This window comes from Amblyraja radiata, chromosome 21 (genome assembly GCF_010909765.2).
Source record: "Amblyraja radiata isolate CabotCenter1 chromosome 21, sAmbRad1.1.pri, whole genome shotgun sequence".
In the NCBI taxonomy this organism is placed as follows: domain Eukaryota; kingdom Metazoa; phylum Chordata; class Chondrichthyes; order Rajiformes; family Rajidae; genus Amblyraja; species Amblyraja radiata.
The window spans coordinates 7,071,153-7,096,492 of NC_045976.1; the positions used below are offsets into that span (position 1 = coordinate 7,071,153).

Genomic DNA, 25,340 nt, shown 5'->3' on the forward strand with positions numbered 1-25,340 from the left:
GTGAGAAGGAGGTATAAAAGTTGGAAAGAAGAGAAGAAAATTTAGCGCACAAAATCATGAGAGGAATAGGGGAAATCGAGAACCAGAGGACATAGGTTTAAGGTGAGGGGGGAAAGATTGAATAGGAATCTGAGGGGTAACCTTTTTACACAAAGGGTGGTGGGTGTATGGAACAAGCTGCCAGAGGCTGGGACTATCACAACGTTTAAGAAACATTCAGACAGGTACATGGATAGGACAGGTTTGGAGGGATATGGGCCAAACACAGGCAGGTGGGACTAGTGTAGATGGGACATGTTGGTTGGTGTGGGAAAGTTGGGTCAAAAGGCCCGTTTCCACTTTGTATCTCTGTAAGAGGAGCAGACTGTAAAGCTGGAAGGGGGATATGAATGGAAGAGCAGTGAGGACAGGAAAGGAGAGGATAAAATGGAGATGAATTCCGAGATGGGAGATGTTTACGAAGGATGGGAAAGAAGTAGGGTAACTGTGGGGGGATTGGTGGGAGATAGTTGGGGGAATGGGTGCACAGCAAGGTGATGGGGGAATTACTGGAAATAGGAGAATTCAATATTCCTTCCGCTGAGTTGTAAACTACCCAAAAGCACAGAATACAATGTTATTTCCCTCCAAAATCGCACCTCTCCAGTTTTACTGAGTACCTGGCCAACCAAGAAAAGAACTGAACTCTTATAAGACCTAGAAAAAAAATGAACTGCAGATGCTGGTTTATACCAAAGATAGACACAAAGTGCTGGAGTAATGCAACGGGTCAGGCAGCATCTCCAGAGAAAAGGGTTGGGGGGGGGGGGGGGGTGGAAGAGTCCCGACGAAGAGTCCCGACCCGAAACGTCACCTATTCCATTTTCTTCAGAGATGCTGCCCGAGTTGTGCAGTGCTTTGTGTCTCTTAGAAAGCCTGTTGTTGAAATAGACTTAAATTCAAATAGAAACAGTTGCTGTTCACAGTCCTGAGTACATATGTTAAATTAGAATTCCAAAGTTAATCTTAAAATAGGTACAATGGTCAGATTAGGCTGGCACACATCTAAACCAAATACTCGGATTGCTTCTATAGTCCCAAACACCCAGGACAGTCCCACCCTAGGATGGCAGGACTGTCATATGAGGAAAGATTGAAAAGACTAGGCTTGTATTCACTGGAATTTAGAAGGATGAGGGGGTGGGGGGTCTTATAGAAACATATACAATTATAAAAGGACTGGTCAAGCTAGATGCAGGAAAAATGTTCCCAATGTTGGGCGAGTCCAGAACCAGGGGCCACAGTCTTAGAATAAAGGGGAGGCCATTTAAGACTGAGGTGAGAAAAAAACTTTTTCACCCAGAGTTGTGAATTTGTGGAATTCCCTGCCACAGAGGGCAGTGGAGGCCAAATCACAGGATGGATTTAAGAGGGAGTTAGAGAGAGCTCTAGGGGCTAGTGGAGTCATGGGGTATGGGGAGAAGGCAGGCTCAGGTTATTGATTGGGGACGATCAGCCATGATCACAATGAATGGCGGTGCTGGCTCGAAGGGCCGAATGGCCTCCTCCTGCACCTATTTTCTATGTTTCTATGACTAAAATTGGGGTCAAGGAAAGAGTGTTCATGTCGCGGCCCTGTTTCCACCAATCTTTCCACCACCACCCATAAGAAGCACAAGTTAGACACCATTGTATGCTGATGCCAAGAAATGTGTTCAGCTCTGGTTGAACAACTTCTAATCTTGTTTGTGGACTCGACAAGGAGGACAAAATTTGCCATTTTTGTATGGAGCTGTGCAAAGAATTAATCCAAAACTGACATTTGTAAATTTAATTATGTTTCTGTGCACATGCAATGGAAGATTTAGACTTCAGGGATACAGTGTGTCAACAGGCCCTTCTGCCCACCGAGTCCGTGCTGACCAGCGATCACCCGTACACTCGCACTATCCTACACACTAGGGACATTTTACAATTTTACTGAAACCAATTAGCCTACAAACCTATACGCCTTTACAGAGTGGGAGGAAACCGGAGCACCCGGAGGAAACCCACGCAGTCACAGAGAGAACGTGCAAATTCCTTACAGACAGCACCCGTAGTCAGGATTGAATCCGGGTCACGGACGCTGTGTGGCAGCAATTCTACCGCTGCGCCACTGTGTTGCCTTTATCTCACCACTCTGTACTCAAGTCCTATCTTTAATCTTTGTTGACAAGTTGCGAGGTGCGAGGTAGATGTGTGTGGTGTGTTATAACTTATTATCACTTGCTGACTCATACCCGAGTTGGAAGGTTAAAGTCCTTCCATAAAACTCAAGAGTTGCAACCTAGGCAACATGTCTGTGGAGAACTGCAGTCAGATAAATTGGAACTGAGCGTTTGCGTGTGTATCTACGGCAAAGTAAAGGAACCCATGGTACTATTTGAAAAATAGCAGGGGATTGCTCAATGGTAGCCCCAAACCAATCTAATGTCTTCATTAGACTGTCTAAACTTGCTGGCTGTAACGTGACTACCATGATTCCCGCAGTGAATACACTTCAGCACGGTGGCACAGCGGTAGAGTTGCTGCCTCACAGCGCCAGAAACCCAGGTTTGCTCCTGGCTTTGGGTGCTGAATGAAAAGAGTTTGTGCGTTCTCCCTGTGACTGGGTGGGATTTCCTCAGGTGCTCTGGTTTCTTCCCACGCTCCAAAGACGTACAGGTTTGTATGTTAATTGGCTTCGGTAAAGATTGTCAATTGTCCCTGGTGTGTAGGACTGTGTTAGTGTACGGGGATTGCGGGATGGCACGGACTTGGTGGGCTGAAGGGCCTGTTTCAGCAATGTATCTCCAAACTAAACTAAAACTAAATTCAATGACTGTGAAGTGTTTTGAGATCTCCCAGTGAGATAATTGAAAGCTTATTTGTAGATCAATATTTAATTAAGTTTTGGTCTTTTACGGATGCACAGTGCACTGGTTTTATGTGTAGTTTAAGTTTTTAGAGATACAGTGTGGAACAGACCCTTCGGCCCATTGAGCTCGTACCGACCAGCGATCCCCGCACACTAACACTAACCTACACACACTAGGGACAATTTACAATTTTACAGAAGCCAATTAACCAACAAACCTGTACGTCTTTGGAGTGTGGGAGGAAACCAGAGCACCCGGAGAAAACCCACGTGGTCACAGGGAGAATGTACAGACTGCGTACAGATGTAGTCAGGATCGAGTGCGGGTCCCTGGCGCTGTGAGGCAGCGACTCCACCACTGCTCCACCGTTCTGCACTTCTGCTGCACCAAGTATTGAATTATGCATTATGCATTATGTCTGGATGTCCACCAGTTTACAGGCAAGTCCGGTTTTCCACCGAGTTCAGTGAAATGCGTGGACCATTCTTCATCATTCCGAGTGTCCACCACTGCCCTTCCCCCTCCACCCATTTGCCCTGTGACTGCATTGACTTTCATGGGCACGGAGTTCCCAATGAGTTTGGGGGTCCCCAATACTGACACTATCGTGTCCTGCTGCCCTTCCTCCTCTGCCAACCATGCCACGTATCATATCTCCTCCCCTTCCCCCCCCCCCTCCCCATCCCCGAACACACCCGCACACCCCCTCCCTTCTGAGCCCCCATCCTGCCCATCATAACTCCCCCTCCTCACCTCAGAACTGGGTCTGACCCCAGCCCTAAACCCCCCGTCAAGTTCCCACCATCCAGCCCCAACCTCCCACTGCCCAACGCAGAGCAGCCCGTCCTCAGTAGAGGCCTCACCTTCGTACCCCTATACCCGCACCTCAACAAGTTCCATGGCCATCGTGGTGTTGAGTTTGATATCCATCTTCTCCGACTCCGGGCCTATTTCTCTGGCAAGGAGACCTCACCTCCCAGTGACTCCCCCTTCCCCCCCATCTCCAACATTCCTCCTCCTCCCCCTCCTGATGGACTCCCCCTGCTGGCCCACTATCCTCTCCAGACCCTTTTATTTCCAACTGTCGGAACAAAGTAAACTGCCTTGACTTCTCCACTCCCCTTGCCCGCTCCAATCTCACCTCCTCTGAACACACAGCCCCCCGCTCGCTCAGTAACAATTCCAACACGGTGGAACGGCGGTAGAGTTGCTGCCTTACAACGCCAGAGACCCGGGTTCGATCCTGTACGTTCTCCCCGTGACCCGAGTGGGATTTCTCCGCTTTCCTCCCACACTCAAGATGCACAGGTTTGTAGGTTAATTGGTGTGGTATAATAGTAAATTGTGTACATTAGTGTGATTTGAGGGGATCGCCAGTCGGGCCTGCTTCCGCGCTGTATCTCTAAACTAAACACCCTCAATATCAGGCAATTCAACGATGAGGGGAACAGCAGCTATTCAAAGTTTAAAAGCCTTAAGGGGCTGTTCCACTTGGGTGACCTAATTGGCAAGTTTATAACAGTTTAGGAGAGTTTGAAAATATGACATGTTGAAGACCTCCTTCGACGATGTTGAAGACCAGCTACGACTAGCTACGACTAACTTCGGGAAAATTGGACACCGAATAGTGGAGAGTGAAGACAACCTCCTTCGACCTCCCTTCGAATATGATGAAGACTATCTACGACTACCTTCAGCTACCCTCGATTACCTACGACTGACATGCCGACCTCCTACGACTAAACCTGCGAGTAAAAATGTATCGATTTTTTCCATGGCGACCTTTTTTTTAACTTGCGGGGATTTTTCAGTAAACATGTTGAAAAATACGCCGCGACCTAGCTGAGGCCTCGAGTACACGGGGACTACTCTTGAGCATGAAGGAGAGTTACAAAGACCTCCTACGACCTTGTGTCGACCATGCTGTGAGTACGAGTCAAGGGCAAACTCGCCAGAACTCGCGGATTAGGTCGCCCAAGTGGAACAGCCCCTTTAAGTGCAATCAGATTATATTTCGATACACCAGCTCAGGGAGGATATTGACACATTGCATGGTAGAGTGGTGTCATGGATAAATGTTAGGATACTTGCAAATGCTTGACTGTGGAAGTTGTGTGGACATCAGGATTTGAAATGAAAAGGTGACTTGATCCATGTTGCTGGAATTCTTGACAAGAATGATAAAAATTCTTGACAGCAATTCCACGCTGTATCGCTAAACAAAACTATCAACAAGGGAGATGCTGATGTAGTCTAGCGGGCTGGCCTCTTCCGTGTCGAGGCCAGGCGCCAGCTCGCAGACACCATCTCATACCAACCCCTTGTCCATGACCCTCACAGATGAACACCAGGCCATCGTCTCCCACACCATTACTGATCTCCGCACCTCTGGTGATCTCTCTCCACAAACCCTGTGCTGTCCACTTCCATCTCCTTCCCCAAATCTACAAGCAGGACTGCCCTGGAAGACCCATTGTTTCCGCCTGCTTCTGCCCCACAGAGGTATAGTATGATTTGCCTGGATAGCAGGTAATAAACCAATACCAATTCAGCCACTATGTGCCCTTGTTTATGGCTCTCCCTCAATTGAAAACATCTCAACATCTATCCTGGAGTAACTTAGCGGGTGAGGCAGCATCTCTGGAGAGAAGGAATAGGCGACGTTTCGGGTCAAGACTGAAGATGGGTGTCGACCCGAAACGTCACCCATTCCTTCTCTCCAGAGATGCTGCCTCACCCGCTGAGTTACTCCAGCATTTTGTGTCTACCTTTGATTTAAATCTCCACCTGCAGTTCTTTCTTACACCTTCAACATCTATCCTATCAAGCTCCTTACGATCTTACCTCAGTAACACCACCTTATTTAGTCGCTTTGGCCCTTCTCACCATCTCATGTGGCTTTCGATCCAACAGTCAATGAATAAAGCAGCCCAGACCATCACACAAACCAATCTCCCTACCATTGACTCCACTTACACATCACGCTGCCTCGGCAAGGCCAGCAGCATAATCAAGGACGAGTCGCACCCTGGCCACTCTCTTCTCCCCTCTCCCATCGGGCAAAAGGTAGAGGAGTGTGAAAACGCACACCTGCAGATTTAGAGACAGTTTCTTCCCAGCTGTTATCAGGCAACTGAATCATCCTTCCACAACCAGAGAGTGCTCCTGAACAACTATCTACCTCATTGGAGACCCTTGGACTATCTTTGATCAGTCTTTACCTTGCACTAAACTTTATTCCCTTATCATGTATCTGTAGACTCTGGACGGCTCGATTGTAATCATGTATAGTCTTTCCGCTGACTGGTTAGCACGCAACAAAAGCTTTTCACTGTACCTCGGTACACGTGACGATGAACTAAACTGAAATGAGAGATAATTATTAAATTCGGGGCAGTGACTTACTTGAAGAAGGACTAAAGCCTGATGATGTTCCCATACGCTATACATCTTTCACCTCCAGAGTTTGCTGGTTTATGGGATGCTGTCAGAGGGATCTTAAGGGATTGTGACACTTTGCAACAGGTGCACTAGCAGTAGACACAGTGGATGTACAGGGTAGTGGATGTTCTATGGACAGGGTTTTATTATACACATGTTCAAGAAGGAACTGCAGATGCTGGAAAATCAAAGGTAGACAAAAATGCTGGAGAAACTCAGCAGGTGAGGCAGCATCTATGGAGCGAAGGAAATAGGCAACGTTTCGGGACAAAACGCTCCATAGATGCTGCCGCACCCGCTGAGTTTCTCCAGCATTTTTGTCTACCTTTTATTATACACATTCCACAGATGTGTTTCTGCAGGTGCGCCGTAGAAAGCATTTTATCGGGATGCATCGCAGCATGGTTTGGGAACAGCTCCACCCAAGACCGCAAGAAATTGCAGCGAATTGTGGACGCAGCCCAGACCATCACACAAACCAACCTCCCATCCATTGACTCCATCTACACTCCACGCTGCCTCGGAGAGGCCAGCAGCATAATCAAGGACGAGTCTCACCCCGACTCGAAACGTTGCCTATCCATGTTCTCCAGAGATTATGCCGGACCTGCTGAGTTACTCCAGCACTTTGTATCTTTTGCTTTGGGTAAACCAGCATCTGCAGTTCCTTCAGTCTATGTGCAATACTAAACACACAACTTTGCAATCGGCAGGCATTAATACAAACCTGTGATTACACACTGACGCCAATGTTAAGGTAAGTCTATCACTTGTAATTACTTTAGATTAAGACCCACGCCCAGATGAACAATTGCTTGGGATGTTTGTTCACCCAAATACAACTTCCAGTTCAAAATATCTAAAGAGACGTCTCGCACACTGTGCCAATCAAGTACAACAGAGCTGAAACAAGGGGGTACAGAAACATAGAAAATAGGTGCAGGAGGAGGCCATTCGAGCCAGCACCGCCATTCATAATGATCATGGCTGATCGTCCCCAATCAATAACCCGTGCCTGCCTTCTCCCCATACACCTTGACTCCACTATCCCCTAGAGCTCTATCTAACTCTCTCTCTTAAATCCATCCAGTTATTTGGCCTCCACTGCCCTCTGTGGCAGGGAATTCCACAAATTCACAACTCTCTGGGTGAAAAAGTTTTTTCTCACCTCAGTCTTAAATGGCCTCCCCTTTATTCTAAGACTGTGGCCCCTGGTTCTGGACTCGCCCAACATTGGGAACATTTTCCTGCATCTAGCTTGTCCAGTCCTTTTATAATTTTATATGTTTCTATAAGACCCCCCCCTCATCCTTCTAAACTCCAGTGAATACAAGCCTAGTCTTTTCAATCTAGGTGGCGAAAGGAAGACAATTCTGGCTTTGGAATGATCTGTGATACTTGTACATCATTGAGTGTCACTTCTATGTCTCTCTCATGGAGCTGAGCTGCATCAACCACCGGCATTTTATGTTGGGACCCTTTATTTTACTTTAGATTAGAGATACAGCGTCGAAACAGGCCCTTCGAGTCCGCACAGACCAGCGATCACCCCGCACACTAACCTACTCACCGGGGATAATTTACAATCTTTATAAGGCCAATCAACCTACACGCCTGTGCGTCTTTGGAGCATGGGAGGAAACCAGAGATCCCGGGGAAAGCCCACGCAGGTCACAGGGAGAACATGCAAACTCCGTACAGATAATACCCGTAGTCAGGATTGAACCCAGGTCAATGGCGCTGTATGGCAACAACTCTACCGCTGCACCACCATACCACCCTCAATTCTTCACGCCCTTCTTCAGGTTGATTGTAGTAGGGAGGAGAAAGCGGGAAAAGAGAGGTGGGGACAGGACAGAGCCTGGCAAGGGAAAGGTGGAAGATGGAGACAAAATGCTGGAGTAACTCAGCAGGACCGGCAGCATCTCTGGAGAGAAGGAGTGGGTGATGTCTCAGTTCAATAAACTTGTTTCCCTCTATCCTGACTGAAGAGGAATCTCGGCCCGAAACATCACCAATTCCTTCTCGCCAGAGATACTGCCTGTCCCGCCGAGTTACTCCAGCATTTTGTGTCTATCTTCGATGTAAACCAGCATCCGGTGTTCCTTCCTGCACAGGTGGAGACGGGCGAGGGGGGTTTGATTTGCAACTGGGAGGGGGGGGGGGGGATGAGTGACAATGGCTAGACATAAAAAGGGGACAAAAGGGAGAAGAGGGGTGATATGTGAATCCAGAAGCAGGGATTTTGGTTAAAGAGTCACTTCCTTTGTGGCAGGGAATTTCCAGGTTCAGGACCCAGATTCGATCCTGACCACGGGTGCTGTCTGTACAGAGTTCCTTCCCTCTGTGGCAGGGAATTTGTGGAATTCTCTGCCTCATAGGGCAGTGGAGGCCAAATCACTGGATGGATTTAAGAGAGAGTGATGCCCCTGCCCCACTTAGGAAACCTGAACGGAAACATCTGGAGACTTTGCGCCCCACCCAAGGTTTCCGTGCGGTTCCCGGAGGTTGCAGGTAGTGGAAGCAGGTAGGGAGACTGACAAAAACCTCCGGGAACCGCACGGAAACCTTGGGTGGGGCGCAAAGTCTCCAGAGGTTTCCGTTCAGGTTTCCTAAGTGGGACAGGGGCATTAGATAGAGCTCTTGGGGCTGGTGGAATCAAGGGATATGGGGAAAAGGCAGGCACGGGTTATTGATTGGGGACGATCAGCCATGATCACAATGAATGGCGGTGCTGGCTCGAAGGGCCGAATGGCCTCCTCCTGCAGCTATTTTCTATGTTTAAATGGGTCACAATTGGGTGGGAAGGGTAGGAGACAAATGAAAGAGGGAGTGGGTAGGGAGAGATGTCACTTAAAATCAGAGAATTCACTGTTCAGCCGACTGAATATTACCTGCTTCACTTCACCATATGAAGAAAAACTCCAAAACATCACCCAATGCATTGCAGTTTTACGATATGGTCCAGGTTCCATTTGAAATAAATATTTTCCATTTTCTCAGAAAATAACTTAATTGCCTGCTGGCAACATGGTGTAACCCTGGCTTGTTAATCTTTCATATGATTGATGTTTTTAACAATAAAGAATCCAAATGTCATAGAGGTCAATCAAATATTTATATTAAAACAACAGGCCAATTATCAATCTGGGATAAGAAAAAAAAAATTTTTTTTCACAAGAATACTTTAAAAATGTGCTCATAAATTTCTCCTGCCAATAATTAACAGCTCTTCACCTCCTCAACCAATATAAAGCCAAATGGTCTATCCTTGGTCAAAGGGTTTTTTTCCCCCTATCGCTGATATTTGTTTCCTGGGTCAGACTGTCAAAGTTAATCTTTGTTTTCAAGAGAGTACAGGAAAACCGAGTGACGAATGGCACGGTGGCACAGCGGTAGAGTTGCTGCTTTATAGCACCAGAGACCCAGGTTCGATCTTGGCCACGGGTGCTGTCTGTACAGAGTTTGTACCTTCTCCCCGTGACCAGCGTGGGTTTTCTCCAGTTTCCTCCCAAACTCCAAAGACATAATTTGTAGGTTAATTGGCTATGGTAAATTTGTATATTGTCCCGAGTGTGTTTCGGTACTGTATCTAGTCTAAAGGATGATGGCTACAACCTCACAGTGTACATCTTCAAGAGAGACACAAGGTACGGCAGCATCTGTGGAGAGTATAAACAGGCGATGGAAGCCTGAAGAAGGGTCTCGACCTGAAGCAACGCCTGCCCATTACCTCCACAGAAGCTGTCTGACCTGCTGAGTTCCTCCAGCATTTTCAAGGTGCTCAGAAGAGCTGCAACAAATTACTGGCTTCAAAGGCAGACAGGAAAATAGCCTGTAATCTTGCTGGCATCCATGCAAGACCAGTTCACACACCCTCCATATCATCACCGACAACATATTCAGCTTGTATGACATTACGGTGTGCCAGAAACCCAGGTTCAATCTCGATCTCAGGCGCTATCTATTTCTTCCTCCTGTGACCAAGTGCGTTTTCTCCATTGAAGATGTGCCTGTGGATAGGTTAATACCCTGGTATGTAGGCGAGTGGCACTATCTGGGAAGAGGTTTAGTTTAGTTTGGAGATACAGCATGGAAACAGGCCCTGCGGCCCAGCGGGTCCACGCCGACCATCGCTCAGACTCCTACTTTTAGTCTGAAGAAGGGTCCAGACCCAAAACATCTCCTGGTCGACACAGTAGTGCAGTGGTGGAGTTGCTGCCGCACAGCGTCTCTACTGCTTTATAGCACTAGAGACCCAGGTTCAATTCTGACTACGGGTGCTGTCTGTACGGAGTTTGTACGTTCTGCCTGTGACTGCTTGGGTTCTCTCCAATGTGCTCTGGCTTCCTCCCACATATCAAAGACATGCAGGTTTCTAGGTTAATTGAATTGTTCCTAGTGTGCAGGATAATATTGTATACACACGATTGCTGGTCAGCGTGAGCCTGTTTCCATGCTGTATGTCGAAATTAAACAAAAAATAAAACCCATAATTTTTCTCCAGACCCGCCAAGTTACTCACTTTCTTTGATATAAATTAGCATCAGTAATTCTTTGTTTCGACACGGGCAAGACAGTGAAAGAACAAAGAATTCCATGATCCCACAGACGAGCACCAGGCCTTAATCTCAAACACCATTACTGATCTCATCACTTCTAACTGTCTGCCTTCCACAGCCTCCAACCTTATCGTTCCCCAGCCCTGCACAGCCTGCCCCCTCCCATTGGTATGGAACATTTGCATTTTTCAGCTTGAAATTGTGCAATATGGTGCAAACTGTAGCGAGTCTTATAACTTACACTTGAATGCAATATATATGCTTTAAATTGGATTGGAGCGTTTTTGAAAGGGCGGAGGCTGTGCGATCACTGATCACTGGCCTTGGGGGTACCTGGTGAGGGAGTGGAGCAACCGAGTGGGGAGAGGGTGTGGAAGAAAGGTAGGAACTTTTTGAAATTTGATGTATTAAAATCATGTTTTAGTGCACTGTAGAAGTATGATTTCAATGTTTTTTGTATGAAGTATTTTTAAGAGGTAACTTTTTAAGGGGTAACTTTATCCACACAAAGGGTGATGGGTGTATGGAACAAGCTGCCAGAGGAGGTAGTTGAGGCAGGGACCATCCCAACATTTAAGAAAAAGTTAGACTGATACATGGATAGGACAGGTTTGGAGGTATGGACCAAAAGCAGGTGGCGTAGCTGGGACATGTTGGCGGGTGTGGGCAAGTTTGGCCGAAGGGCCAGTTTTCACACTGTATCACTCTATGACTACATTATACCACCACCATGCATGAACGCTTCAAAATCAAGTGATCGAGTTTTATTGCCATATATTCAAGCATAGAAACATAGAAAATAGGTGCAGGAATAGGCCATTCGGCCCTTCGAACCAGCACTGCCATTCAATATGATCATGGCTATTCATCTAAAATCAGTACCTCTTTCCTGTTTTTTCCCCCATATCCCTTGATGTCGTTAGCCCCAAGAACTAAATGTAACTCTCTCTTGAAAACATCCAGTGAATTGGCCTGCACTGCCTTCTGTGGCAGAGAATTCCACAGATTCACAACTCTCTACGTGAAGAAAGTTTGTCCTCATCTCAGTCCTAACTGCCCCCCCCCCCTTTATTCTTAAACTGTGACCCATGGTTCTGAACGCCCCCAACATCGGGAACATTTTTCCTGCAGTTGCAGTAAGTGAAAATCTAGCAGGCAAGCAGGATGCTTTCTCCAACCACCCCCATTTGAAGTCCACTATCTTCCACCGTTTCTACCCAGTGCTTGGTACTTAGTTCCAGCAGCCACTGGTTGTCCTCCAGAATGCACCGAGCCGCAGCCTGATCCATGCCGGTCACCTGGGCAAATTCGACACAGAGACTCTCTCTCTCCCCCCCCCTTCTTCTGCTCTCTCTCCTCTCAACCCCCCTCTCTCTCTCTCTCCCCCCCTCTATCTCTCCCCTCCCCCTCTCTCTCTGTCTCTCCTCTCACCCCCTCTCGCTCCCGTCTCCCCCTCTCACTCTCTCCCTCCCGGCTTACTCTTCCCCTCTCTCTTGTCCCCTCTCTCCTCCCTCCCCTCTCTCTCCCCCTCTCTTTCTTCTCTCTCTCCCCCTCTCTTTCTTCTCTCTCTCCCCCTCTCTTTCTTCTCTCTCTCCCCCTCGCTTCCCCCAACCTCTTTCTCCCTCCCTCTCTATCTCTCCCTCTCTCTCCCTCTCCACATACTCCCCCTCTCTCTCCCTCTCCACATACTCTCCCTCTCTCTCTGTCTCTCCTCTCACCTCTCTTCCCCCATCTGTCCTCCTCTCTTCCCCATTTCTCCCTCCTACCTCACTCTTCCCCTTGCCCTCTCTCTTTTACCACCCCTCTCTCTTCCCCTTCTCGCCCATTCTCTCCTACCCTCTCCTCCCTCTCCACCCCCTCTCTTCCCTCTTTCTTCCCTCTCACCCCTCTCTCTCTCCCCCCCTCTCCCTCTTCTCTCTCTCCATTCACTCTGTCTCTCCCCTCTCTCTCCTCTCACCCCCCTCTCTCTCTCCCCACTGTCTCCCTGTCTCCTTCCCCTCTCTCTCTCTCCACCTCCCTTTGAGAGTCTGTCCCTTCGGCACAGAGACTCTCGCGGCAGCAGCAGCGGCGCCCGGGACATGCACTGTCCGGAGTGCTCCATGGCCAGAGCTGCAGCGAGCGACACGCCGGCCCCGGCAAACACTCATCCGTCCCGGCTCCCCGCATCTGTTCTGGTTCTGCTCCCATCCCTCCCGCAGCCCCGGCTCTCCAACACCCGCGGACCATGCAGTTTATCCGAGTTTTGAAATTTTCGTTGATCACAAACTTTCTCACCACTGAGCGTGAGAAATTTCTGATCAGCATGAGGGCGTGAGAATTTGCTTGAGGGCGTGATTCTCACGCTCAAAGCGTGAGAGTTGGCAGCCCTGTCCTATCCCATGGAAATGATTTCCACGTACCTTTACTCCATCCTATCCCCCCTGGTCCAATCTCTTCCGACCTATGTCCAAGTTACCTCACATGCCCTTCGTCTCTTTAATGGCTTCCGCTTTCCGAGCCCCCACTCCCTCATCTTTACAATGGACGTTCAGTCACTCTACACCTCCATCCCCCACCAGGAAGGCCTTAAAGTCGTCAGCGTCTTCCTCGACCGCAGAACCATCCGATTTCCCGTCACTAACACTCTACTCTGCCAAGCGGAACTGGTCCTCACCCTCAATAACAGGGGTTCCCCTCTCCTATCATCGATGAGGCCCTCACTCGTTGTTCCTCGGTACTCCGCTGCTCTGCCCTTGCTCCATGTAGAGACAGAGTCGCCCTAGTCCTTACCTTCCACCCCATCAGCTGTCACATACAACACATAATCCTCCAAAAATTCCGCCACCTCCAACGGGATCCCACCACGAGCCACATTTTCCCATCTCCACCCCATTCCACAGAGACCGTTCCCTCTACAACTCCCTGTTTAACTCATCCCTTCCCACCCAAACCACCCCCTCCCCATGTACCTTCCCCAGCAACCACAGAAGAAGCGACACCTGTCGCTATACCTTCTCCCTCGACTCTGTCCAACGACCCCGACAGTCCTTTCAGGTTAGGCAGAGGTTCACTTGCACCTCCTCCAACCTCATCTATATATCCGTTGCCCAAGATGTGGACTCTTATACATCGGCGAAACCAAACGCAGACTGGGCGATCGTTTCGCAGAACACCTTCGCTCAGCCCGCGTGAACCAACCTGATCTCCCGGTTACTGGACACCTTAATTCTCCTTCCCATTCCTACACGGGCCTTTCTGTCCTCCGTCTCCTCCATTGCCAGAGTGAGGCTAAACGCAAATTGGAGGAACAGCATCTCATATTTCACTTGGGCAGCTTACAGCCCAGTGGTATGATTATTGATTTCTTTAACTTCAAGTAACCCCGGCATTCCCTCTCTCTCTATCCCTGCCCCAGCCAAGCTCCAACTCAATAATTAAGTTTGCTGATGACACTGTGGTGGTGGGCCTGATCTCAGACAACGATGAGAAGGCCTACCGGGAGGAGGTGGCTGATCTGGCACTCTGGTGCCAGGATTACAGCCTCCTCTTGAACATCAAAAAAACGAAGGAGCTGATCATGGACTTTAGGAGGGCACATCATCCGAGGACATACACTCCATTGAGGATAAATGGGGATCCTGTGGATAGGGTGAACTGTTTTAAATATCTGGGAGTCCACATCTCCGAGGATATGACATGGGCATCACACGCCTCAACACTCGTGAGTAAGGCAAGGCAGCGCCTTTACCACCTCAGGCAATTGAGGAAATTCAGAGTGTCTCCGAGGATCCTCCAGTGCTTCTACACAGCGGCGGTGGAAAGCATCTTGTCCGGAAATATTACCATCTGGTTTGGGAATTGCTCTGCCAAGGACAAGAAGGCTCTGCAGAGAGTAGTGCGTTCGGCCGAACGCACTATGGGAACTTCATTTGCCCCCCTGCAGGAACTATACATCAGGAGGTGCAACTCCAGAGCCAACAATATCATGAGAGACCCCTTCCACCCCTGTAACAGACTGTTCCAGCTGCTACGGTCAGGCAAACGCCTCCGTTGCCATGCGGTGAGAACGGAGAGGTTGAGAAGGAGTTTCTTCCCAGAGGCCATTAGGACTGTAAACTCCTATCTCACCAGGGACTAACTCTACTGAACGTTTTTCCTTCCATTATTTATTATGTAAAAGAATATGTGTGTTATGATTGTGTTTATAGTTTGTTTGGTTGTTTGGTTGTTTGTCTTTTGCACAATGTCCGCGAGCATTGCCACTTTCATTTCACTGCACATCTCGTATGTGTATGTGACAAATAAACTTGACTTGACACCAGCTTCTCATTTTCACCCAACGAACAGATAACGGCCTGTTTCCTTTATCATCGTTAATTTTTTGCATATCTTTCATTCATTGTTCTTTATCTCTCTACATCTCTATATCTCTCGTTTCCCTTATCCCTAACCAGTCTGAAAAAGGGTCTCGACCCGAAACGTCACCCATTCCTTCTCTCTGGAGATGCTGCCTGTCCCGCTGAGTTACTCCAGCTTTTTGTGTCTATCTTCGGTTGATACTGGTTGACAAAACAAAAACAAAAGTGCTGCAGTAACTCGGTGGGTCAGGCAACATCAAGCTATATTTAAGAGGGAGTTAGATGTGGCCCTTGTGGCTAAAGGGATCAGGGGGTATGGTGAGAAGGCAGGTACAGGATACCGAGTTGGATGATCAGCCATGATCATATTGAATGGCGGTGCAGGCTTGAAGGGCCGAATGGCCTACTACTGCACCTATTTTCTATGTTTCTATCTCTGGAGAACATCTATTTTCTCCAGAGATGCTGTCTGACCAGCCGAGTTACTCCAGCACTTTGTGTGTGCTTGTTTTTTAGATAGCAGAAGTATGATTTTCCAGAGAGGAAAAGTCAAATACGATAGGACATAGCTTTAACGTATAAGGGAGAAAGTTTAAGAGAAGAGTTTTTGTTTTGTTATAAAACACAGAGAATAGTAGATGCTTAGAACAGGCTGCCAGCAGAGGCGATGGAAGCAGATACAGTGGCAATACATAGGAAGCATTGGGTCAGGCACAAGTTCAGGCAGGGTTAGAGACATAGTACATACAGACAGGTGTGCATTTTAAATTGGCATCTGCGTCAGTACAGACACGGTGAGCTCAAGAACCTGTTACACTATAATTACACTCGCCTTCGCCGGAGGTCAGAGCCGGTACTCGGTTCAATACCTGGTCTGAGGAAGGGTTTCAACCCGAAACGTCACCTATTTTTTCTCTCCAGAGACGCTGGCTGACCCGCTGAGTTACTCCAGCACTTTGTGCCTGACTGCGTTAAAGCCGGATCTTGTGTTGAAGACTGGAGTGGAACTGGGAGCTCCACATCCGACACGCTGGACGGTTTAGGGTGGGAGCAGTCTGAGGACTCTGGTCTCAGCTCCTGTGAATGAATGGCCAGCTCAGTATGTGTGCACCTGCTCGCTACAAAACCCTGTGTGTATCCTGCCTAATACTGGTTGGCACAGCCGGCGCGTCCTCCCAGATCACCAAGCCACACACGACCAAGACACATCACAGATAATCCAACACTTCAGCAGCCTCATCTGTTTGGAGATTTGCTTTCTATTTTTGTTTTTTTTAAGCACCGATTTAAACCGAGAATCTCTCTCCCAACTGATGTACAAGGAAGGGTGAGTAAGATCCACAAACCTCGGCTCCGGCTCCTGTGCTCCCGACCAAAGATCCTGACCTCGGCTGCTACTTGGAGGAGTGGATGTGGGAGGAGAGAGAAGCGACGGCGAGAGCCAGACCTGGCTGCTGCTGGGGCGGAGCCAAGGGGAGAAGAACAGGGCGAAGGGGGCAGGAACAAGAGCTTCACACACACACACTGGGAGCTCTCCAGGCAACGCGCTGCTGCTCAGCCGAGACCAACACAGCGAGTAAACAGCAACAAGACCTTTTTACACTGATTAGTAGTACCTCCCGTCTGTGGAACTCCTGACACTAATCATGCATTACTTACTGGTAGACAAAAATGCTGGAGAAACTCAGCGGGTGCAGCAGCATCTATGGAGCGAAGGAAATAGGCAACGTGAAACTACCTTCGATTTTCCAGCATCTGCAGTCCCTTCTTAAATGCATGACTTACTGTCGGCTCAAGTGGTTCATTTCACCATCTGGTGTTTGCAAAAATGTTTCCATTGTCAGACTAGCACGGGTATGAGTTACACATGTCTCAAGATGCCACGCCACTTAGGGTTTGTCTCTTAATTGGGTTTTTTTTTTTTTAAACCCACCGGCAATGCAGCTCACAGCTCCAAATGTTTACAGCTGTTTCCACCAACTCCAGCCTGCTGGAGTTATGGTCGGCACAGACATGGTGGGCCGAAGGGCCTGCTCCTAGGTTGTACTGTTCTGTGTTCTACTCTGCAGCCCTTCCAAACAGAAGTGATTTGCAATTCCAAGCATTACGAGTATTGATGTGAAGAGATGCCCAATTTCATGTGTGGAAAGGAACTGCAGGTGCTGGTTTACACCGAAGATAGACACAAAACGCTGGAGTAACGGCAGTCCAGTCAAGTCACATTTATTTATATAGCACATTTAAAAAACAACTCTCGTTGCCCAAAGTGCTTCACATTTGTTATAAGAATAGTATAAACAAACAAACAAACTATATACATATAGCCCTCGCTCAGAGGACGTCAGGAAAGGCTTGGGAGTACAGATAAGTTTTTAGTCTAGAGGCAGGACAGGCAGCATCTCTGGAGAGAGGGGTTGGGTGACTTTTCGGGTCGAGACCCTTCCACAGGCTGAGGAAGGGTCTCGACCCGAAATGTCACCCATTCCATCTCTCCAGAGTTACTGCCTATCCCGTTGAGTTACTCCAGCGTTTTGTGTCTATCCAATTCCATGTTCGATATTCTTCACTGGAGTCGTGATCAATTAAGTCAATGGGCCGAGGAAATGCAAATGGAGTTTAGTTAACAATTTGGATGTACATAGAACAGTACGGGAATAGGCCATTCGGCCCACAATCTATGTGCTGAACATTGCGTCAATTTAAATTAATCTCCTCTACCTACACTCTGTCCATATCCATCCATTTCCTGCATATCCACATGCCTATATAAAAGCCTCTTAAATGCCACCCTCATATCTAATTCCATCACCACCCCTGACAGTGCTTTCCAGGGTCCCACCACCCTCTCTCATAGAGACATACAGCGTGGAAACAGGCCCTTTAGCCCAACTTGCTCACACCGACCAACATGTCCCACCTACATTAGTCCCACCTACACTAGTCTCACCTGCCTGCATTTGGCCCATATCCCTCTAAATCTGCCCCATCTATGTCCCTGTCCACATGTACCTCTCTCTGTAAAGAAATAAAATGTCCTACACATCTCCTTTAAACTTTGCTCCTCTCACCTTAAAGTCATGTTCTCTCGCCTTTGACGTTTCCACTCTGGTGGAAAAAGGTTCTGTCTGCCCGACATTTGAATGTAGATAGCAAAGTTGGTAAGTATATGGTTAAAGTCAGTGGTATAGTGGACAGTGAAGAAGATTTATCTATGATTACAATGGGATCTTGATTCATTGGACTGATAGGCCAAGAAATGGCAGATGGAGTTTAATTGGGATAAATGCGAAATGGTAAGACAAACCAGAGCACAGTAAATTGTAAGACACTGTTGTAGAACAGAGAAGTGTGCAAAATCATGAGAGGAATAGATCAGGTAGACGCAGGGTCTTTCGCCTAGAGTAGGGGACTCGAGAACCAGAGGACATCGGTTTAAGGTGAGGGGGGAAAGATTTAATGGGACCCTGAGGGATAACTTTTTTACACAAAGGGTGGTGGGTGTATGGAACCAGCTGCTGGAGGAAGTATTTGAGGCAGGTTATCAGGCAGCATTTAAGAAACATTTAGACAGGTACATGGATAGGGTAGGTTTAGAGGGATATGGGCCAAGCGCAGGTAGGTGGAAATGTGTCAACCTCGATAACAATCAGCACGGGAGCACCTCAAGGCTGCATGCTCGGCCCCCTGCTGTACTCACTCTATACTCATGACTGAGTAGCCAGTCACAGTGCGAACTCCATCATCAAGTTCGCTGACGACACCACTGTTGTGGGACGTATCACTGATGGGGATGAGTCAGAGTATAGAAGAGAGATCGAGCAACTGTCCATATGGTGCCAGCGCAATAACCTGGCCCTCAACACCAGCAAAACCAAGGTACTGATTGTGGACTTTGGAAGGAGTAGGAGGGGGACCCACAGCCCCATTTATATCAACGGGTCGATGGTTGAAAGGGTCAAGAGCTTCAAATTCCTGGGCGTGCACATCTCTGAAGATCTTTCCTGGTCCGAGAATACTAATGCAATTATCAAGAAAGCTCATCAGCGCCTCTACTTCCTGAGAAGATTACGGAGAGTCGGTTTGTCAAGGAGGACTCTCTCTAACTTCTACAGGTGCACAGTGGAGAGCATGCTGACCGGTTGCAGTAGTGGCTTGGTTCGGCAATTTGAGCGCCCTGGAGAGGAAAAGACTACAAAAAGTAGTAAACACTGCCCAGTCCATCATCGGCTCTGACCTTCCTTCCATCGAGGGGATTTATCGCAGTCGCTGCCTCAAAAAGGCTGGCAGTATCATCAAAGACCCACACCATCCTGGTCACACACTCATCTCCCTGCTACCTTCAGGTAGAAGGTACAGGAGCCTGAAGACTGCAACAACCAGGTTCAGGAATAGCTACTTCCCCACAGCCATCAGGCTATTAAACCTGGCTCGGACAAAACTCTGATTATTATGAACCCATTTTCTGTTATTTGCACTTTATCAGTTTATTTATTCATGTGTGTATATATTTATATTATAGTATATGGACACACTGATCTGTTTTGTAGTCAATGCCTACTATGTTCTGTGTGCTGAAGCAAAGCAAGAATTTCATTGTCCTATACAGGGACACATGACAATAAACTGACTTGAACTTGATGGTCGGTGTAGGCTGGCTGGGCTGAAGGGCCTGTTTCCATGCTGTATGACTCAATGACTCTATGAGAGAGACCAAGGGGTGTGGGTAGACAGTTCCATGAAAGACAGAGGTAGACAGGGTAGTGAATAGGGGCATTTGGCACACTTGGTCAGGGCATTGAGTTCTCAGGAGTTGGGACATCATAGTACATGTGTGTACTGTGTTGGTGAGGCTACATTTTGTAGTACTATGTACAGCTTTAATCACCCTGCTACAGGAAAGATGTCATTAAACTGGAACAATGCAAAATAGATTCACGAGGATGTTACCGGATCTGGAGGGTTTGAGTTATGAGGAGAGGGTGGATAGGCTTTTGTCATTTTTTTTCCCATGGAGATGAGAATGAGGGGTGACCTTATGGAGGCGTATAGATTGACAAGGGACACGGATAAGATGAAAATGCCCTTTTCACTACCTGATCTACCTCTGTCACCATTGTCATGGAACTGTGTACCCACTGTATTTTCCCAAGGGGAGAGAGTCTAAAACTAGAGCATAGGTTTAAAGAGAGAGGGGAAAGATTAAAAAAGATTCTGAGGGGGAAGTTTTTCCGCACAGTGGGTGGTGCGTACCTGGGACGAATTGCCAGAGGAAGGGATAGAGATGGTTACAAAACAGGTACGCAGATAGGAAACGTTTGGGAGGTATAGGGGCCAAATGCAGGCAAATGATAGACATCTTGGTTAGCATGAATGAGTTGGGCTAATGGGCCTGTTTTCACACTGAAAAGTTATATGACTTAATTGACATGTGGGCTGAAGCCTCATTTGCAACTGTGAACATTGCGTACTGGCATAGTTCATATTAAGAAGCAAAATCTATCATCTAGCTGTCAAAATATATGAAAAAATCAGTGCAACATTGTTCCTGCATAGCCTACAAAGAAAACATATAAAAATTGCCTATTAAGATAGACTCCAGGATCAGGAGAAATATATTTATAAAATGAGAGTTTAGCCAGATATTCACTGCATCATTTCACTGTACCTAGGTACGCGTGGCAATAGTATTATTGAATCATTGATTTCAATACCAATTTGCTTCCAAGATGGCACCCAACCGAGGCGACTATTGGCGTGCTAGCCACAGAAGCAGATCTACATCACACATTACAATCACTCCGCACTTTTATCTCTCCCCGTTGGATTGCAACCGTATCGTGGTCTGGGAGCTTGTGTGTCTCAGTGACCCCTGGAGCTATGCCAGCGGGAGATTTGTCTCCTGTTAGGGTCTCCCATGCTGGACAGGTCGGAGGGTAGAGGCGAGATGAAGAGCGATCCACTGGTCCTCCAGGTTGGAGGTTGAGTACAACCCTGTCTCATCAAACAAATATGTTACGGAAACAGCAACTGAAGGAATCAACACTACTGGGCGTTATGGACTTCCCAGAACAGACAGGAGTGGAGGACACTTCGTTGCTGCCCTAAATGCCAGAAGGCATAATAGGCAGTAAGTAAGTAGTAGTAGTAGCACTTTTATCTGTACTGTGAATGATTCCATTGTGATCATGTATTGTCTTTTCACTGGCTGGTTAGCACGCAGCAAAAGCTTTTCACTGTACCTCGGTCCACGTGATAATAAACTAAACTAAACGGAATTATTGAATCATTGAGAAGTGAAACCAGAAGCAGTTTACACGAGAACACAGGAGTCAAATCAAAATGTCACAACCCAGAATGGCAGCTTTTGCAAGGAAGGTTTGGAGCAGGTTAATGGAATTGAAGTGCAGTTCAACTGATGAATGCCCCAGGAATAATCTGAACGGCCTGCTCTTGTCAATGTGCTTATCAACATTTTAACCTCGGTCTGCGTTTAGCTTAGTTCATTTAGTTTAGAGATACAGCACGGATTCAGGCCCTTCGGCCCACTGAGTCTACGCCCACCAGCGATCCCCGCACACTAACACTATCCTACACACACTAGAGACAATTTACAATTATTTCCAAAGCCAATTAACCTAATAATAATAATAATGGATGGGATTTATATAGCGCCTTTCTAATACTCAAGGCGCTTTACATCGCATTATTCATTCACTCCTCAGTCACACTCGGTGGTGGTAAGCTACTTCTGTAGCCACAGCTGCCCTGGGGCAGACTGACGGAAGCGTGGCTGCCATTCTGCGCCTACGGCCCCTCCGACCACCACCAATCACTCACACACATTAACACACATTCACACACAGGCAAAGGTGGGTGAAGTGTCTTGCCCAAGGACACAACGACAGTATGCACTCCAAGCGGGATTCGAACCGGCCACCTTCCGGTCGCCAGCCGAACACTTAGCCCATTGTGCCATCTGTCGTCCCTACAAACCTACAAACCTGTATGTCGTTGGAGTGTGGGAGGAAACTGTAGCCACCGGAGAAAACCCACGCGGTCACATGGAGAATATATAAACTCCATGCAGACAGCAGCAATTGTCAGGATGGAACCTGGGTCTCTGGCGCTGTGAGGCTGCAGTACTACTGCTGCACCACCATGCCGCCCTTCAGGTGAGGAGTTCTTCCTCCCTACCACAACAATCCTTACCAATCCCCGCCATGAATATTTTGTGATGAAGGCAACTCATGCTTGCTGCCTGGTTATTAAAAGCCAGGTTTTTTTTAATTTCCAAAGAAAAACTTTATTCAGAATAAAACATATATACAAAGCAAGAACAGTGTAAAAATTCCAATTAGCCCATTCATCTGAAGGCATTTATAGAGGCAGAACAATTTAAATGGATCCACTCGACTGGTTAAAGCATCCAAATTGATTAATTGAGCAGCAAATAAAAAGGCATCAAATATCATCATTCTCAGTGCCTATACTTTCATTGGTATCATATTCAGCAATGTTCGCTACTATCCAAACACCCTTGCCACTCTTGTGGCCCGCTGAGGTGATCTCCCATCCCTTGTTTGAGGGCTGTCCTCACCGGACTCTGCCCCTCAATGTCCAGCTGCTGAATGACCCTAGACTGTGGTCCTTCCCCACAGAGCCTTGGCTTTAATGTGTCCCTCAACACGTGCTCCTGCAGTTTGCAACGGGCCAATTGGCAATTTTTCCTGACAGACAACTCTCTCTGCTGGGAGATAAACAAGGTTCGGGCTGACCAAAGAGTGTCTTTCACCGAGGTGATGATCAAAGATCCTATAGCAAGCAAGATAGATCACTCGACGAAAAAGACGTGGCACGGTCATGGGCAGATTCATGGGTAATTTTCGGCCCCATTTCCGTAACCGGCTTCCGTCTCCGCACCAAAGTTCCCGTAGCGGAGCGAAGATACTAGTGCGGAGACGGAAGCCGGTTACGGAAACATCCTTGCACAAATAAAAATCTTCTCCTCATTTTCAGAATTATAATTTATTAACATAAACTGTTCCCCCGCAACGTTGATTACACTGCGAGTCGGGTCGGGTCGGGTTACTGAAATGGATGAAATGAAGGCCCACGTTCCGCTCCATTGCATACTACACGTCAGCCCATTGCATTTAGCAGGAGTGGTTTATTTTACTCCGCTATAGGATCTTTGGTGATGATCTTCCAGCAGCACTTGATGTCCATCATTGAATGTGTCCCTGGGAACAACCTGTACATCAGAGAGTTTTCTGTTGCGGAGCTCTTCGGGATAAACTGTGACAGGGACCCAAGCATCCATCTCCAGACTCTCCACAAATCCACACTCGACAAAGAGGTGGGCAACCGTCTCCTCTCCATAGCATCCGTCCCGAGGTCAGCGTGTGCTGGTAGTGAGGTTCCGACGGTGTGGGAAGGATCTGACTGGGCGGGCCCCTCTTACATCCAGCCAAGCCAGGTCTTGGTGCTTGTTGGTGAGTTCTGGCGATGAGGCATTTTGCCAGACAAGCTGGGCAGTCTGCTCTGGGAACCACGCCACAAGGTCCGTCGTCCTTGTCCTGCAGGACAATCCGTGCTGACCACTGCCCAGTGGACATGCGGTCAAAGGTGTTGGTCTGGAATAACCTTTCCACAAAGGACAGATGATGCAGCAATATCGAGCTGACCGGCACATTACGTGGCATCTGCGCCAGGCCCATCCTTCACAAAACCAGGGACAGGCGGAACCTCAGCAGGTAGTGAAACTTGGTGCCCATGTGCCTTGGCTCTACGCTCCGCCTGATGCAGCCACACATAAAGGTGGCCATCAGGGTGAGGGCGACGTTGGGCACGCTTTTGCCCCCGTTGTCTTGCTGACGTGCATTGTGACCCGTCGCACCCGGTCCATCTTTGATCTTCAGATGAACTGGAAGACGGCCCTGGTGATCGCTGAGGCAGCTGAGCATGGGACGGGCCACACCTTCACCAGGTACAGCAGCCTCACATCTGATTATCACATTTTTCCCCATAAGAGAGAGGAAGCAGTTTCCACAGACCCAATTTATGCTTGACCTTAGCTATCCATTTCAGCCCATTCTTGTTGCATGTCCTTTATCCCCCCCCCCCCCCCCCCCCCACACCCACCCACCTGTACCAGATCCCCAGCATCTTCAAGAAGTCAGAACTGATGGTGAAGGGGTGGAGAATCGGTTAGTCCAATTGACGAAAAGCATGGTCCGCGAATTCCTGAGGTTGATGCTGATCAATCTGCGGACCGACCCCGGATCCGAGAAGAAGATGGCGACATCGTCCATGTACAGGGAGGTTTTGACCCGAGTGCCCCCACTGCCTGAAATGTGTCACCTCTCTTATGCTCTCGCCCTTCCTGATGGATTCGGAAAGTGGTTCTATACAACAGACAAACAGGACAGGGGAGAGAGGGCAACCCTGCCTGACTCCAGACCTGATGGGGAAGCTATCTGATTCCCAGCCGTTGATTTGGACTGCACTACAGATATCAGTGTAGAGCAGTTGAATTCAGTTCCCTCCCCAAAGCCCATTTTGGAGAACACGTCCATCATGTACGTGTGCGATATCTTGTCGAAGGCCTTCTGCTAGACCATGCTGATCCGGCAGGCAGGCATCCAACCCTTTATCCTGCACATAGGCAATGGTATCCCGGAGCAGCCCCAGGCTGTGTGAGAGACTTAAGATGAGGGGGAGAGATTTAAGGGGAAACATGGGGTACCTTTTCCACTCAGAGGGTAGTGCGTATCTGGAAATGTGCTGCTAGAGGAAGCTATAGAAGCAAACACAATTACAACATTTGAACAGATCAATGGGAAGGATATAGGGGGATGTGGGCCAAATGCAGGCAAATAGAACTAGCCATGTATGCTGATGTGGTCAGCATGGACAAGGTGGGCCGAAGGGCCTGTTTCCCTACTGTTCAGTATGATTTTACCATTGGAGCAGGCCATTTGGCCTTTAAGTCTGTTTCTCATTTCAATTAAATCAAGACTCACTGGTTCCTAGCATGTACAACTTTGCTGTGATACCCTTAGCAGGCAAAGATCTACTGGTGTGTAGCAGGGAACTGCAGATGCTGGTTTATACGGAAGATA

At 48.0% G+C, this 25,340-nt stretch overlaps 1 protein-coding gene across 1 annotated transcript in view; it reads right to left on the reverse strand.

The window, feature by feature from the left end:
* Positions 1–16,642, reverse strand: part of plekhg7 (pleckstrin homology and RhoGEF domain containing G7) — an 80,528-nt gene extending 63,886 nt beyond the window's left edge. The window contains exon 1 of the mRNA XM_033039428.1: positions 16,566–16,642. The gene's annotated coding sequence lies outside the window, so the exon portion shown is untranslated. The remainder of the gene's footprint in view (positions 1–16,565) is intronic.
* Between the last annotated feature and the right edge of the window lie 8,698 nt (positions 16,643–25,340).